The 17,488-nt window shown below is 40.6% G+C and overlaps 1 protein-coding gene across 1 annotated transcript in view; it reads left to right on the forward strand.

Moving 5' to 3' along the window:
* LOC149221762 (NADP-dependent D-sorbitol-6-phosphate dehydrogenase-like) overlaps positions 1-17,488 on the forward strand; it is a 55,135-nt gene that overhangs the window by 18,303 nt on the left and 19,344 nt on the right. The gene's annotated exons all lie outside the window — the stretch shown is intronic.

Genomic DNA, 17,488 nt, shown 5'->3' on the forward strand with positions numbered 1-17,488 from the left:
CCTGGGTGAAAACCTCCCTTGAGGCGCCCTGGGCATACATGCACGTTGAAAATCTCTCTTGAGGCAGCCTGTGTGTCCCTCGAAAAAAAAATAAAAAAGAAGAGAAAAAACAAAGGAGAATGCCATGACAAGGATCTACAACCTGTCCCTTAATAATCACTATCATTTTGTTGGTTTTTGAGGACAGTGGCAAATTGCAGAGCTACAGGGACAACATGCTCAAGTTCCATTCATTTTTCCCTCCATCCACTCCATACCCTCCATGCAAACCATGTCCTCACCACTCTCACCCATCCTCGTGGCTCAAAACCCCATTTTCAAGCCCTCTCTGGATTGCTACAGGATGTCTTGTTATTGTTACAGGAAGATCCTGTAACACTACATGAAATTCTTGAAATTCTATAGGAAAAGGATCCGATTTGGAAAATCATCATGCATGACCTATCCAAGGTTAATTAGGGTCCTCACACCTTGATCCACCACTAACCCATCCTCCATGCATCCCTGATTCACAAAAATCATTGTTTTTCAAAACTAACCCTAAGCTTTGTCTCATCTAATTTTTTTTCAAAAAAACACAGAGTACATTTCCTCCATTTCCACAACCCTTCACTACTCAATTAGGGCCCTAACATCATCCTCCAACCCCCTACACTCTTTCTCATCACTCCCCTAAAGTTGGAAGCCCTTGAAAAAGAAAAAAAAGGGTTGCTACAGGATTTCCTGTAGCAGTCTGTGCCACTATTGCAATAAGCCTGAAACCTAGTTTTTTCTTCCCATCAAGTTGAGGGGATGATACCATCATTTTGAAACACCCTGCCATTCCAAGCAGGACTCTACAGTAGCAGTAGCAGTCACTGAGATATCAATAAAGAACCTGCACACATGAACAACACCAACAATCAAATACACAGGAGAAAAAAGACAGCAAGGTAACTCCCTGAGTAGTAGCGCAGAGGTCTAGCACTCCAACATGCATCGATTGAGCACAAGGTAGGCACAAGTATGGTAACCTCTAAGCTCCTCCCTAGGTGTAAAATAATGAAAAATGTATGAATGTTGAAGTAAGGTATTTTTATAAGCTGGAGGTGGCCAGTTAACTTGGTCACCCTTGGTTAGTGAACGAAAAGTGATTTATCAGTCATCATGCAACATGGGAGTGTCACATCAGTCAAAATCAGTTAAGAGGGAGTGGGTGTTGATTACGAGGGACGAGAGAATGATAACTCCAGGTGGGCCAATGGTTCAAATGAGGAAAACTCGTACTTTTGCCAAGTCATCACAATGCTCCGAGCCTTAGCCAAAAATAGCATATAACGTACCAAAGCTCAAATTCTCTTGCATCTTTGCTCATTTTGAAATCAGTTAAGGTAAGGACGAGCCTGGGAAGTTATCGAGAGGATTCGAACTCTACTTTGTCATGCCTACAAGAGGCAACGACAGGAAGCTATAGGAAGTTATAGGAAGCACATAAAATTGCTACAGGAAGCCTCCAAGGGTGCAAGAACGTTGCCTAGGGTTGATTTGGTCTTCAATTATCATTATACTAGGCCTTATGGTGAAAAGTAAGTGGCCCCTCTCATTCTTTTGTCCATGATTTACATGCTGGTGCACCTTGAATTCTCTTAGTAATAACAATCATCTTGTGGATTAAAAGAGTTTTTCTAGCTATAAAGTAGAGGGGATATACATAATTGTCATCAAATAGAGATTCCAACCCTCTGTTCCCTTTGAATTCATATTGGAGCTATCACAAGAAGAAACCCTCCTACACCTAGTTGAAAACAGAGAAGAGGATGGGAGGGGGATTCAATAGGAGAGAGCCTACATATACTAAGAGAATTCACCTTCATCCCCCTGTAGTAGATATTTTCAGAAGGCATCAGTGGTTAGGTTTCTTTGAGTTGCTAAAGGGATATGATGATGATATCACTTATGAGTTTGCCATGGCCCTAAATTCTCAAGCAAGAGGCAGTGTCACCACTGTGGTGAAGGGATTATCCATTACTATCCTGAGTTGATTAGCAGGGTGACAACACTTCCCCTAGGGGTCCAATGGAGAAAAGAAGACAAGTCAAACAATGCCATTGCTAAGAAGAATTTCTTCACTGCTAATGAGAAATAAAAATGGAGTCAGAAAGGAGAGCTTACCCTATCCATGGGATGAGGTGGCCTACCATATACTTAAGTTCATCTCTTGTGAAGGAAGACTGAGTGTAGTCTATGGCTACTAGTTCAGACTGCTCCATGAACTGAGATTTCGAGCAAGATTGCCCATAGCCCAAAGACTCAGTGTGCCTTATTTCCTCCTACAGTCCATCATGGACATGAGCCAGAAGGTGAAAGAGGGCAAGCAACAACACTTAGGCCACCATGGCCTCATCAAACTAATAGTGGAAGATGCCTTGAATAAATTAAGGGTTCCTGTCCTTTGGTCCACATTCAGGGATATGGACAGAGAAGACTTCCTTGACACTCAAGTCCTTGCACTTGGTGAGACCCCAACCTCTAGTGTTGAAGGAGAAGAGGCAAAAGCAGAAGAGGAAGAAGAGGCAGAGAAAACAGAGGAGGAACCCGAGAACAAGGAAAAAGTTAAGAAAGGGAAAAATGAAGAAGAAGAAGAGGGAGGAGCAACAGGGAGAACGAAGTCCTGAGCAAACCATTGAACCTAGAGAAGAAAAGGTATCCCCAGAGAAGAAAAGTTTGTCTCCTGGACCCATTGAAAAGGAGGCAGCTACCGCCCTAGTTGCCTTTGAGCACATCAATCAAACCTAAGAAGAAAAGTTAGAGGCAAGCTCCCTTCTACTTCAAAACAAGGAAAAGCACTAGAATTAAATAGGGGAAGCCTCAAACTCCCACAAAGACCCCTATTATAATTGAAGAATCACCAAGTAAAAGAGAGGAGCTAGAACCCATTGAAAAGAAAATTGAGGAAATCACATCTCCTGAAGCCATCTCAAAGACTCCCATAACCTATGTAAGAAGGCATGTTACTAGATCAACCTCCTCTAAGCAACCCAAGGCACCTACCACACTCCAACAAAAAGGAAAAGGGAAGCTATAGGAAAAACAAAGCTTGCTACAGGAAACACAGAAAATGATACAGGAAGAGCAGAAAATGCTACTAGAAAGCAGAAGGGCAGAAAGAAGGGAAAGAGGCTGTTAGACACATACATGGCGGAGGCAGAATATGAATGATAAACATGAGATTGCATATTTTATTCACAATGATACATATTTATAATACATAGGAGTGACCCTTGGTTTCATATTCCAAGTGGTCCCTTGGACTCCCTTTAGCTGTTCAACTTCCAGACCAACCCTTATAGGATTAGGTGTCCAACATTCCTCCCCTTAATTCAAAGAGGTATATATGAGTCCAAGAAGAGAGTTGTAATACAAAAGGTGCAAAAATGCATGGCAACACTACGTTGAATGTGCTCTCTGAAATGTTGGTATAAGGGGTGGTTTAAGGATGACCACCAACACTGGAAGGCTTAGTGCAATTCTCGAAACTCTTCCAAATCTGGCGTGAAGCTGAGGTCTTCTGCTAGAGGAAGTGCTCCTTATGTTTTGAAGAGGGAAACCTTCAACCTTGGAAGGGAGGTCTCATCCCACATAAAAAGGAGAATCTCAATCTCAACTTGTGATGGTTTAAGGATGACCACCAACTCTGGAATGCTTAATGCAATTCTTGGAACTTTTCCAAAACTAGCAAGAAGCTGAAGTCTTCTGCTAGAGGAAGTGTCCCCAATTCTTTGAAGAGGCATAACCAAATGAAGGCATGCTCAGGGGCATCTTTGTTTCTTACTACAACTTTGAATTTGGTATGGCAGGTTGTGGCTCAGGCTTGCTTGATGTGGCTTTGAAGCTTGTATATGACCATCACTTCCCCCACTGTCAGATACAAGGTGAGAAGATGAAGAGATCTCAACTGCAAGACTTTTCAATATTCGAGAACAAATCCTGTTGTATGAGCGAAATATCTTCTTGGCTGTTGAAGCCCATTGCCAAGAAGTGATCCATCCAAGATGAATCTTTGTTCTTGTAGGAGGTTTGTTTTTGAATCATCTGTGTGAAGAATGGGTATGTTGACCACAATGCTTGCACGGATGAAGATCAAAACAATGATCTTTCACATGGCCAACTCTTTCACAATGTTGGCATTTCACAATCTGTTGTTGTAGAGGAGGAGGAACAGGTGAAAATGAACCGTCCTGAAGAAATCCAACACTTTGAAATTGAATGGGCTTGGAATAGTCTGGAATGTGAAAGGAAACCTCCTTATCATATCCAAGGTCTGTTCTGTGCTTGTTATGGACAAGCTCTTCCCAAGGCTTGATGATCGACTTGGGAAGTGTAGGCTGAATTTCTGCATCTGCATGTAACTCTGCTGCTTCATTGGGTACTGGATCTAAATCAACTTGCTGCTTATGGGAGTTTGTTTCAATGTTCTGAACAGAAACAAGTTCAGAATGATGACTATACTTTTGTAACTCCTCTTGCTGTAGCTATGATTCAAGCTGCAAAAAATCAATTTTGTCTTGTGCATTTTGCAGACAAATTTGAATTTCACAAAGAGTGTTCTTTTTTATTTTCATGGTATCATGATCAGTGGAATGTATCAGAGTTTTCAGGAACTCTAATACTTCATCAACTTTGGCCATTTTCCAACAGTTTAAATTCCTGGATCTGAATGTGCTCCCAAAAGAAAATAAAAGAGTACTCCCTTTACTAAAGGAAGATGTATTGGAATATTACACCAGGGCCAAGAGTGTCAACACCAAATGTAAGTGTAGTGTTGAACCTGAATATTAGGAACAAGCTGTTATCCTTTTCAGACTGAATAATAGCAAGAAAAACTTATCTCTCCATAACAGATGCAATTATCTTGCACTCCACTTCTTCAAAACAAATTGCAGTAAAAATTACAAAGATTTTAGTGTAAAGAGTATATCAAGAGAAGGCTTTGGTGCTTAAAAGACCTTGTAATATGACATATGGTCACAATCGATCACTATTGGAAAAGAGCTCTTGAAAAGCAACAATGTTGGCCAATATCCTTTCAATGTTGGTGAATAATTGTTGAAAGCATTGATAAGCAGTGTCTGCTAGAGCCGAGAATCTGAAAATTTGAATGTACAGACTAGCGAAAAACATATGTAAAAAATATAGAGCAGTCAGTTTGTTATGGGTCACCATAAATAACTAGGCAGCTTGCTGGATCACGCTAAACACAGTCTCTTTAATACTCCTGAGAATTTATGCAGCCATGTCGATGCCGAATGCCAAGCTCATTGCTTTAGCCTTTAACATAGCTTGGACTCATTCAATATATACGTTCAATGCACATATGACTCTTATGCATTTCCTACGTTTGCAAATGTTCCAGTATCTACACTAGCGACGATAATATGATAGGCCCATGTTGGAGGCTCCACTCTACAAGATCCATGTAGCAAGACTAGACGCTACAAATTCTTCACACGTCCCATGCAGCAAGACAAAATCGATCAGGTTTCTTGATGGTTCCACTGCGTCCCACGCTTTCCATGTAAACAACAAATCACACTTCACCATTTTCAGATCTGAGGAGACTCGATGTCAAAGGTATGCATGCGGGAATATGAAGAAACTGTGTGTGTTGGAATATGAAGAGACCCACACCAAATCAGTCTCCTTTTGATCCAAGGAATGAAGTCACAGTTCGATTCAACTAGCATAGATTGTTACACTACGCACCATTACTCGCGCATTGTCATCATAATTTTTTGTCATCCGTCATTCTCAGTGCTTCTCTTCATCACGCAGTCCATAATCAGAAGCGAAATTAGAGTAAAAAAATATATCGAAGTTCTTTGCACAAGCGAGCTAGATGCACTCTTAAAATTCAACCGAAATGAAAGACACTATGTCTCTACATGCACCACCCTTCCTTTCAACGATTCTCACTGCCATTCCTTAGAAGATCGAGTGGAAATAGAGCACCGACATAAAAAACACACTTTCAAGCCTACAAGTTTCCACCTCCTTAAAACTACACAGAGAATCAATGCTTCTTCATCGCATGGGATTTACACATTATTCACAACGTTTATTCCTTGCAACACGATATATCAGAAGAAGGGCCCGCGGATGAGAGAACTTGTAGAGGGAGTTGGTGTGCAGAGCAATAGAGGTGGTGTCCGGGTAGAGTCGTATTGTGGAATGGCGCACACGATGGTATAAAAAATCGGAGAGAATAGGCATTATAACATAGTAGCGTAGAATCGTTTTGTCAGGCCAACACACATGGTTAGATAAATCGCTCTTCAAGGGGAATTCCTGTGAGAGCAGAATTTCAGGGGATTAAACGGAGGAAACACTTCTAATAGGGAGCAGAAATGTCAGAACTAATTACTTATGACACAATGCATGCCGACCCAAGCAAACGAATACAATCCTTCAAGGTTCAGTCTTTAATGCACAGGCAACATGGACTGTATACGATTCCACTCTCAACACAATACACCACTCAATGATTTTTATATACCATAAAAACTTCAAAACATATACCAATTCAATGACTTCCAACGAATTTGTAGAGATGGGCCATAAAAAACTCACCACGACATTTAATCAAACACAATCCTGTTCTCAGCATTCACTTTGGGCATCATTCACCACGGTTCTTGGCAAAGTTTCAAGAATTCACCCTCCGTCGTAGCCATACGCACCATTCAACACATAGAGAGCTTGGGCTTTGGTTCATAGTGGTGGAGGATATTCTCTCTAACTTAATTTCCTCGACTCTCTGTGATATGGATTAAATCCTCAGATATTCTTTTGCGCCCATTGCTTTCCACATTTCAAAACTGCTGTGTGGGACTGGAGAGTAAATTCTTGGTGATGTAATCTATTCGTTTGAATGTGGAATGGAGAAAGAGCGCACAACTTCTATTGGTTTGCAGGAGCAGAGAAAATGGCAGTTACATGGCAAAGATCATAGCTAGAATTTAGCTAAGAAAACATTCATGAAATGCAGAACTAATGGGAGCACTGACATGCACAGAGAGGCCACAAAACAAGTGGCTCAAATTTGGGCAAGACAGGATTACGCCTGCTCCGATACCATGTTAGACACATACATGGCAGAGGCAGAATGTGAATGATAAACATGAGATTGCATATTTTATTCGCAATGATACATATTTATAATACATAGGAGTGACCCTTGGTTTCATATTCCAAGTGGTCCCTTGGACTCCCTTTGGCTGTTCAACTTCCACACCAACCCTTAGAGGATTAGGTGTCCAACAGAGGCAACACAATAGTTACAGGAGGGGGCAACTTCTCCAGGAACATTTGAAAAGGATCTTCCAGAGCTATAGGAGCCTAGTCTACAGTGCAATTTGAGCTCCTATTACAAGTTCATTGAAGGAGGCAGAGTGATTCCACAGAAATTTACCGTCCCTCTCTTCTTTGAACTTGAAGCAGAGAGAGGAAGGACACATTAGATGGATGCAGATTGCGAATCCAAGAAGGTGGAAGATGTAGGCCTTATGGAAGAAAAGCTCATAGAAATGGGCAAGGAGTTGAGTGAGTTAAGGGATAGAGAGTACACAATGAGAACACAACTGCAAGCATAAAATAGATGGTTGAGGAAGAAATTGCAAGAGAAGGAAACCCAATTGGCCATAATGGCAAGCCTCTCCATGGAGGCACTACAATGTAGACTGCCATCCAAATCCTATGCACTTTTCCTCAAAGACCAATGGATGTAGTTCTAGATCAAGACATTAGCACAACATGGGTCCATGCCATTCCAGGACTACAAGCAGTTCATTGAGTTGTGTGACAAAAGTAGCATTGAAGACAAAGCCAAATTAGCTGAATTCTACCTGCACAACCTCACCTTAACTGATATGAATGTTTGGGATCCCAATGCAAAATTGGGAGACTTGCAACTGATGGCCCTTGCATCTTGGATGGCACATGAGGAGGCCAGAGCTGAGGAGGTGAGGAAAGTATTGGCCAAAGAAGAAAAAGAACCCCTCTACATCAGGGCAGAGCAGATAAGTTCCATGGTTGTAATCAACACTCACAACATCATTTCCAATGATGCTAAGCTAGCACCTAGATACCTTGCCACCCAAGAGCAGGCCATCTCCCACTTTGAGGACACTCTTAGGTTGTTAGGGATAGAGAGCCAACAAGCATGTCAAAGAAGATGGAATACCTTGCCACACAGTCTCCAGATTAGGGAGTATCACTCTCCTGAAAGGTTGAGGAATGCATTGGATAGAACACCTTTGTATAAAAGGGCCATGCAAAGATTGAAGATCAACTAGATTGGACTTAAGCTCAGTCCACCTTTGTTGTTGGGTTTACAGGAAGGAAGGAATGAAGAAGAGGAAAGGAAGCAATGGGCAAACATAGAGGAAAATGCAGGCTTCTATCCTTAAGAGGGCTCACCATCTACAAAACCTTGGGATGTCAGAGAGGCCACCAGGGCCATGAAGGACATGGACATAGATGACTAGGTTTCTCAGAGGATGAGCAACAATTTCAGTAGGGGGGTGATGATGAGGCTCATCAATAGGTATATTATCTTTTTCTCACATTTATCTACAAATTTTGTTATATTATGCTTAGTGTGAGAGTAAAAGATGTGTTGCTATGTCTTGTGGCCTAATGTGTGTTAAATGTAGGAATTGGAGCAATTTTGAGTTGATTTGAGTGCAGGAACTCGGAGTAGACAAGCAAGAGAGATTCTAGGAGGTGGTCCACCTCCTTAACTCCTCCAATCAGTTGAAGATCCCCCACTCTATCTCATCAACTCGGTGTCATTGGCAGCCAAGCAAGTCGAGTTCATTGACAACCGAGCCAGTGCAAGTCAAAGAAGAGTTAGATTCACCTATTCTTGAGTTAGGGAGTCAAATATCCCTATTTTCTAGGGAGTTGTTGGTAGCTCCACTTTTGTATAAATAAACAAGCTAAGGGACTCATTAGGATTCAAAGTTTTATTGTAGCCAAGAGGCCATTGAGATGAAGCACATTTTATTGTTATTTTGATGATGTATTTGATACTTTTTGAATGATAATGAGAAGTTTTGTTTTGATCCAGCACTGAGTTGACTCAGAGGGCTGAAGCTCTTGGGTTAGGGGCTAACCCTAGCAGCAGAAATTCCTCTCTTGCATCTATATTCTTAGTCTAGAATGTTGAGTAATTGCTGAAGTTTATTCATGTTTCTTTTAGCTTAGAAGATTGATTAAGTTATTGCTTATTCATGTTTCCTTTAGCTTAGAAGATAAATTAGTTGTTGCAGTTCAGTAGGGAAAAATCCATAAAAAAACCTATGATAGTAACCCCTATCTCATCTCCCTCATGGGACCATGATTAGAGGACCCCACTATTGCAACCCAAAAATAGAGCGTGATTTCCTGTTCATTGTATAGATCAAGATTTAGCATTAGTTAGATAGTTGTTTATGATTTGTTGGAAATATTTACATTTGTTGTTTGTGATTGCTGTAGCTTAGGAGGTAGTTTATTTCATAGATCAAGTTCTTAGCATTAGTTAGATAAGCTTTTCCAAATTCAACTCATCTTTACCACATTGACTTGTAATAATTTGCAAATGAAAAGAGAAACAGGTGCATGTGTTATTGCATCGCTGTTGGATCTGCAAGCAAGGAACCCTTTCACCAACCCCATTTAGCTGTTCTCCACCTTCTTTTGATGCATGCCAACCCATGTTAGAGATCTCCGTTTTTTCGGTCACTGTGAGCAACAATCTTAGTCCAAATCCGAACTTCTTAAACTACTGGGCTTAGCTAAGGGTGTTGATCACCTTCCCCACATTTCCCACAAGCTTCATACAACATTCCAACACTTCATCTCACCATTCTGACCCTCCAAATCCTCTCAACCAACTTCCTGTAACATTTTAGGACATCCTGTAGCAGTGCAGGAATCCTGTAACAACATTCTATAGCACTCCTGTAGTAGCATGTTTTGACCTGCAATGATAACCTAGCTTAGTTTAGGAGTAGCTTGACTCCTCAGCTTGGATTCCATGACCAGAAGTGCCACCTAGACCAATCCCTTCACTCCTTTTCATTTCCTGCAAGATCAGATAGCATTAGTTCTTTCGTTTCTGAATTTAGCAAGTAGAGCTTTATTTACTTTGCAAGTGTGAATTAGATAGTCAATGCATGCATTCTTGAATTATGAAATGGTAGAATAATCTTCTGTTTTCAAGAAACCCTGATAGCTAGATGATTGAGTGCAAGTTAGCATAGTTTCCTTTCTGAAAATTAGCATAAGGTTTGTGTCCTTTCATAGCATTTACAAGGTGACACCTTTCATTTTCTAAGTTCATAAGCATTTACTTTCTCTGCACTTGAACTAGCCTTTACATTCTGCTTTCAGTTGTTAGACTCCTTTAAGTTCAGTAGAGGAATGGTTTGGAACCCTAATATCAAGTGACCCAGTTGAGGGTGGCATGAGTAGGATGATGCATCTACTGTGTATATAGCACTGGCACCTTTAAGTTTGTACGAAACCCTGGGTTGATAATTAAAGTTGGTAGCCTTGGGAGTTGCAGCATTCTTGTTGCAATATTGAGGCTCATCACCAACCATTTTAAGAAAAGAGGAGTAACAATCTTCAACGAGTCACTTATGACCGGGAGATACTAAACATTGAATGTAGGTGGAGTTATAAAGGATCTCATGATCAAAAGGGACATAAATGTGAGCATGAATAACATCAATCAATAATGTGTGCATGCATAATAGTGTTGAAAGTAGTCGCGAGAAAGGTCCTTCTTTGACTTGTGCCTTAGTCAAAGAGACCAAGAAGTAGTTTTCCTTAGCATAAACGAGTTCCTAAAAGTTAGGACGAGTTCCTAAAATTTAGGGCGATTTCCTAAAAGTTGGGACAGTTCATGAAGCAGTTAGACTGATATGCAGGGGTTGACGGCTCAGTGGTTGTCTTCTAGTGCGAGTTAGATTTGGGAAAAGGACGAGTGATTGAGTCTCAATTCTAAATTGAGACTAGACGAGTTACAAGAGTCAATTTGATTCAGTTAACTTATCAATCACAAGTTAACTTCCTGAAATACGACTTGCCAGATTTAGCCTATGCGAATTGCTTATAAGGAGGACGAAGGCACAATTGTACATTGTTGTTTTATGAGCACGAGTTGGTGAGAGAAAGCAATAGAGAGTACAAGTTTGTGTGTGTGAGCTTGTGAGAGGAAGAGTGTGCAAGAGAAGCTTGTGCACAAATTGGTAGAGGCTATTTTCCCCTGGGATTTGCGCTAGGAATTAGGAGGTAATTCCTAGTTAATAGGAGCAGCCTATGTGCATAGATTGTGGAGAGGAATACACTGGAAATAGGGGCTCCAAGAGTGCAAAGGATAAGGGAAGCAAGGTCAGGTCTTGCAATGGTGTTTTAGCTTAGTTAGTACAACTAGAGAAAACCAAATTGGTTTCTAGTGAAACAATATTGTATTGTAAGAGATATATTGCTCATTCTTCTATCAACAAAATTCTCAATCAAACAGAGGGTTTTCCTAGTTGGGTTCCCTAGAATTTTTTGTGTCTTGGTTATTGAATCACTTTGTTTATTTTTGTTCCTATTTCGCTACAAATAAGTAGAGAAAATTTGTGTCCTAATGAAAAGAAACTAGCTTTCAGATTATTCATTAGAGCAATTGTAGATTTTCGTGGATTTTACACATGGTATCAGAGTAGTGAACAAAATCAAGACTAACACAAGTTGAGGCAAGCATCATAAGAAAAGAACTTTTGAAGCAGTGACAACCTCTGGTAGCCTTATCAACTGAGAAGGAGCCGAGTTTATTGTGTCTTTTTGTGATTTGGTACAAACTGAGTTTGAGGGCAGTTCTATGCTTCTTTTTTTTGTGTGTGTGTAATTCTCTGTATTAGGCCGAGATTTTTTGTGTGCCTTAGAAGGAGGGCTAAGCCCTTGTAGTCTTAGTCTTAGAGGGCTAGAAGGCCTAACAGGTGGCTGGAACATTCCTTAAGGTTAGCGCATGAAGGAGGCTTGTAAAGGGAGGGTTACACAGGTTTTTGTGGAGGTTTAGAGTCCGGGTTGGAGGACTAGTGCACTAACTAGAGGTTGAGGAATATCAAAGGAACAACCCAAATCATGACCTAAGAAGGGCAGAAGAAGTCTGCTAGTTGAGGTATGTTTTGTGTTCTTCAGTGGTTGATGCATTGCTAGGTTGTGTTGGGTTGTTCTACAGTCTATTTGAGCAATAGTTGGTGGCAGCTTAAGAGCTGATTGGGAGGTTGCTAGAAGGTGTCTATTCAGCCCTTGTGAAGGACTACAATACTGATAGGAGAGGCAGAATTATTTGAGCCCTAAGTACAACTTCTTGTGAAGGATTACAAGGCTGTTAGCGGGCAGGAGTTGGAGAGCTCTATGGGAAAGCAAGATGGTGTACCAAGGGTTGAGAGCAGATCACTTTTTAGAGGGAGCATTGAACTTGGTTCCATGGAAAGGGAGGACTAGGATAGTGTTGGAAGATAATGAGGTGGGAGAGTTCATCAAGCAAGCGATAATGCCACCTCAAGATGCCCAACAATTGGCCCAACATAATAAGAATGATATCAAGGCAAGGAGGATTATTCTAGAAGGGGTCAGAGATCATATAGTACCTCATATCCATGAGAAGAAGACAACATATGAGATGTTCAATGCCATCTTAAAACTATATCAGAGTACTAGTGATACCAGGAAGCTTGCTCTTAAGGAAAAGTTGAGGAGTATTCGAATGAGCAAGGATGAGCCCCTTGTCACATATTTGGCAAGGTTTACTCAAGTACGAGATGAACTGGGTGGTGCGGGCTTGGTTGTATCTGATCACGACCTTGTGAGTGTTGCCTTACTTGGACTTCACATGCCCTGGAAATGGTTTTAGGATGTTGTTAGTGGGAGAGAGAATTTTCCCAATTGGGAAAGGTTTTGGACTGACTGCATTCAGGAAGAGATCTAGAGAGGGACTAGAGATGGTAGATCAGTTACGACAATGGACGAGGAGAACCTTGCCCTGGCAGGCAAGGCCAAGGGCAAGAAGGGCCAAGGAGAGGTCGAGTCCAGTCAAAAGGGCAAGAAGAAGGATCTAAGCAAGATCAAGTGCTTCCATTGCCATGAGTTTGGACACTATGCCACTAAGTGTCCTAAGCGGAAGGAGGAGTCCAGTAAGGATCATGTAGCTGCATCAACGGAGGTAGATGCATTTTCTGCCCAGTTCGAGAAAGATTTCTCATTGATTGCTTGCATGGCAAGATCAATAGATAGCAATATATGGTATATTGATTTAGGAGCATCCTTCCACATGATCAAGAAGAAGAAGAGTTTCAGCTACCTGAAGGAGAAGGACATGCAGTGTTAGATTGAGCTAGGAGGTGATGGTCAGTATGCAACTAGAGGAGTTGAGACTGTCAGTTTTCAGAGGGAATCAGGTAATCCTCTTCATCTTAGAGATGTTCTCTATGTTCCAGGAATTGAGGAAGAATCTTGTTTCGGTAGCTACCCTTGAGGACAAGGGATATGATATCATCTTTAGCAGAGGTAAGGCGTACCTCTAACCCTTAGCTTCTGGATGTAAGAAGTAGATAGGTGTGAAGGTGAAGAATATCTACAAGTTGCACGTAGAGATAGATGTAGCCTTGAGAAGCAAGGCAGGGAGAGCTTAGAGTAGGGAAGTGGTGGTTGAGCGAGAGCAGGATAGGGTTCTCAAGATGGATCCTCAACCAATATCTCAATTTGAGTCTAAGATGGTTGGCAGTTGGGCTGACCAACAGGATGATGAGGAGCATAACCGAGAGGCAACCACTCAGTTAGAGACTCCTAGAACAGGGAGAGTTCAAGCCAAGTGGGCAAAGGATTTGGTTAAGGGAGATCATAAGAGAGTTGAATCTTCCAATATCACTTCCAGCCGGAGGAAGCAGTCATAGAGGAACACAGGGTACATGGCACTTATGATTGAAGTGATGGACTTGTAGAGCATGGTGGGAAAGAACAGGTCTTTAGATCAGGTTTTGCAGAGGAAAGCAGGGAAGTCTTCTAGTTCAGAGGGAGCAATTGCAGTAGCGGAGAATGTGGTAGTGTTGGAGATAGATCCAGGTGGACGAGGTTCTTCCAGAAGCACCTTCCTTGCTAAGAGGGAGTGTTGAAAATAGTAGCAAGAAAGGTCCTTATTTGACTTGTGCCTTAGTCAAAGAGACCAAGAAGCAATTTTCCTTAGCATACACGAGTTCCTAAAAGTTAGGATGAGTTCCTAAAATTTAGGGCGAGTTACTATAAGTTAGGACAATTCATTAAGCGGTTTGACTGATATGCAGGAGTGGAAGGCTTAATTGTTGTCTTCTAGTGCAAGTTAGATTTGGAAAAAGGATAAGTGATTGAGTCTTAGTTCTAAATTGAGACTAGACGAGTTACAAGAGTCAATTTGACTCAATTAACTCATCAATCACAAGTCGATTTCCTAAAATAAAACTTGCCAGATTTAGCCTATGCGAATTGCTTATAAGGAGGACGAAGGCACCATTGTACATCATTGTTTTGTGAGCATGAGTTGGTGAGACAAAGCAATAGAGAGCACAGGTTTGTGTGTGTGAGCTTGTGAGAGGAAGAGTGTGCAAGAGAAGCTTGTGCACAGATTGGTAGAGGCTATTTTCCCTTGGGATTTGTGCTAGGAATTAGGAGGTAATTCCTAGTTAATAGGGGTATCCTATGTGCATAGATTGTGGAGAGGAATGCACTAGGAAATAGGGGCTCCAAGAGTGCAAAGGATAAGGGAAGCAAGATCAGGTCTTGCAAGGGTGTTTCAACTTAGTACAAGCAGAGAAAACCAGATTGGTTTCTAGTGAAACAATATTGTATTGTAAGAGATCTATTGCTCATTCTTCTATCAATAAAATTCTCAATCAAGCAGAGGGTTTTCCCAGTTGGGTTCCCTAGAAATTTTTGTCTTGATTATTGAGTGATTGTGTTTGTTTCTGTTCCTATTCCTATTCTGCTGCAAATAAGTAGAGGAAATCTGTTTCCTAATGAAAATAAACTATCTTTCAGATTGTTCATTAGAGCAGTTGCAGATTTTTGTGGATTTTTTACAAATAGTACCTATCAATGTGGGCATACATTTGCAACTATTTGTGCTAAGGAAAGAAATGCTTCCAAGTAATATGATCACTAACAGAGCATTATTTATAAACATTGAACAGTCTATGCCCAACCCCTTTAATGCAAAACCAATTTCAATTCTTTGTTGCAGAGCATTATAATCGCATGTCTTCTAAGATGGAGATGGTACATATTTTGAGGAACTATAACAGTTCTCCCTCCTAAAATTGCCTTGCCCCAAAGTGACTGTAGTGATGGATACCACAAACAACAAGGATGAGAATTGTCCTGATAAAGGTATGATGAGGTGGCCATCTTTTTATTGTCATTATAGGGAATCAATGAGGCAACACAGCTCTATCACTTGGATAGAAAATGAACTTTTAGATGATTTCTTCCATGGTTGAAGTTTCAACCAATGTTATCAGAACTGAACTGGTGACTGAACCAGTTGACCCCCTGAATCAAGAACTGGTCTGGAACTGGAAAAAACCTGGACCGAAGAACTGGTCGACCATAAAACACATAAAATATTCAAGTTTGAATGAAACACATGTATATTCATGTGCATCCATAGGAATCTAAAGCATTTATACAGAAATATGCGAAAGTTCTCATTTAAATTTTATATAACAAGTGGGAGTGCATATAACCAAAATAGCACAGTGCAATACATCTTTGAACCAAAAATAAATCAACAAAGAGGCTCTAGATGGCCTCTAGCATCAAAAAATTCATGCCATGACAAAATACTTACATATCATCAAAACCATTGCCTATATTGGGATCCTCATCACCAATATCACCCTCTATGGATTAAAATAAAAAAGAGAAAGCTTAACATGTTAAATTTGAGATTTTGTGTTAGTGATGGGTACATTTTTACTGAGGTCATGATAGAGGAGTTCAACAATCAATACCATTAGTATCAAGGTACACAAAGGGCTTGGTGCTCTTGATTACATGCTAGTTCCATACCCTCGAACACAACAAAATCCAATGTAAATGTTGCAATTTCTCCAATCCTGAAATTCTAAAAACTGTTAAGTCCGCTGGGTTTTGAGTGGGATCTAAAATTCTACTTTTTCCATATGAAATCCAATGAGGATGGAACCACTCTCAGACATCTTGAAACAATTAATGGTAATGTTAAAAATTTAAGTAAAAGGATGTGAATGAAAGATAAAGTAGAATGAATGACATTCTCTTATGTATTTCATTTTCATCCTTTTACTTTAAGAATTTCACATTACCATTAATTACATAGCATTAGCAGGGCCCTAGGGTTGAATATTAGGCTGCCCCACTTATAAATTATTGTTTTCGTTAAAAAAATTCGCACTCAGGGGGTCCGTGGTTGCGTTGTACAGAAAAGACAGAACCTATCAGACTAGCCTTTTCCAGTTCCAAGCCATCGGCTGGACTGCTTTTGTGGTCAAAACAGCTGGCTTTTCTGGTTCCATCGGTTCTGATAACATTGGTTTCAACTCTACTGACAGAGGCATTAATCAAAGCAGGAGACACCAATGTATCTGAACCAATGACAAAAGCCGTGCAAATTGCAGCTGGCTGCCAAAGCTTGCAATGCAGGTAAAACTAGAAGTCAATGACCCTCACTTGAACTTGCATCTCATCTCTCTTCAAGAGAATGTTCATTATAATACTGTGTGTTAGCGAAAGTGTACCGACAATCTTCTGGGTAATGTCCCCAATTAATCTGGAAAGGTGTTCCAAGTTCCAAGTTTCCAACACCTGCTTATGGCCTCCACATGTCATTACTAATTAGGGAATTCTAGCCTTTAGGGTCCAATGCAGTTGAATAAAAAGAAAGGGGCTTTCTTCACTCTCTCATATAATAAAGAGAATACATGGGAGAAGATGATTCTGTGATTGTTGGAAATTTTGAATATGATGTAACATATGTTGTTTTGGTTGTTGCAACAACACATTTGGAGCTTGTTGCTGAAGTATATGCTTGTGGCTGTTGTTGCTGCAAGTTCTATGCTCCCAACTGAACAATATGTTGTAGATTTCATTGATGTTGGAAATTCTGCTTTCGCATTAGTGGTAATGTCAGATATTGAAGTTGTTGAAATCGATTAGGTTTTAGTGGTTAGAATTGCAAACTTTATATTGAAGGAAAAACACTCCTGATTTATTGCAATGCTTTCCTCCGTGCACATCTGGTTGGATTCCCATTAAAAAATATTCAAATTCTGTTGCATTTGTGTCAAATGATCCATGCTCAGTCCAGTCCTTATTTCTTGCAATGCTGCTGCAACCATTTTGTTTTGCGCTTCTGGTTGGATTCCCATCACAAAATATTCTCTGTTGCATTTGCATCAAA

The sequence above is a fragment of the Pinus tabuliformis genome, chromosome Q (genome assembly GCF_031772625.1).
Source record: "Pinus tabuliformis cultivar Carrire ecotype Pingquan chromosome Q, CPIR1, whole genome shotgun sequence".
In the NCBI taxonomy this organism is placed as follows: domain Eukaryota; kingdom Viridiplantae; phylum Streptophyta; class Pinopsida; order Pinales; family Pinaceae; genus Pinus; species Pinus tabuliformis.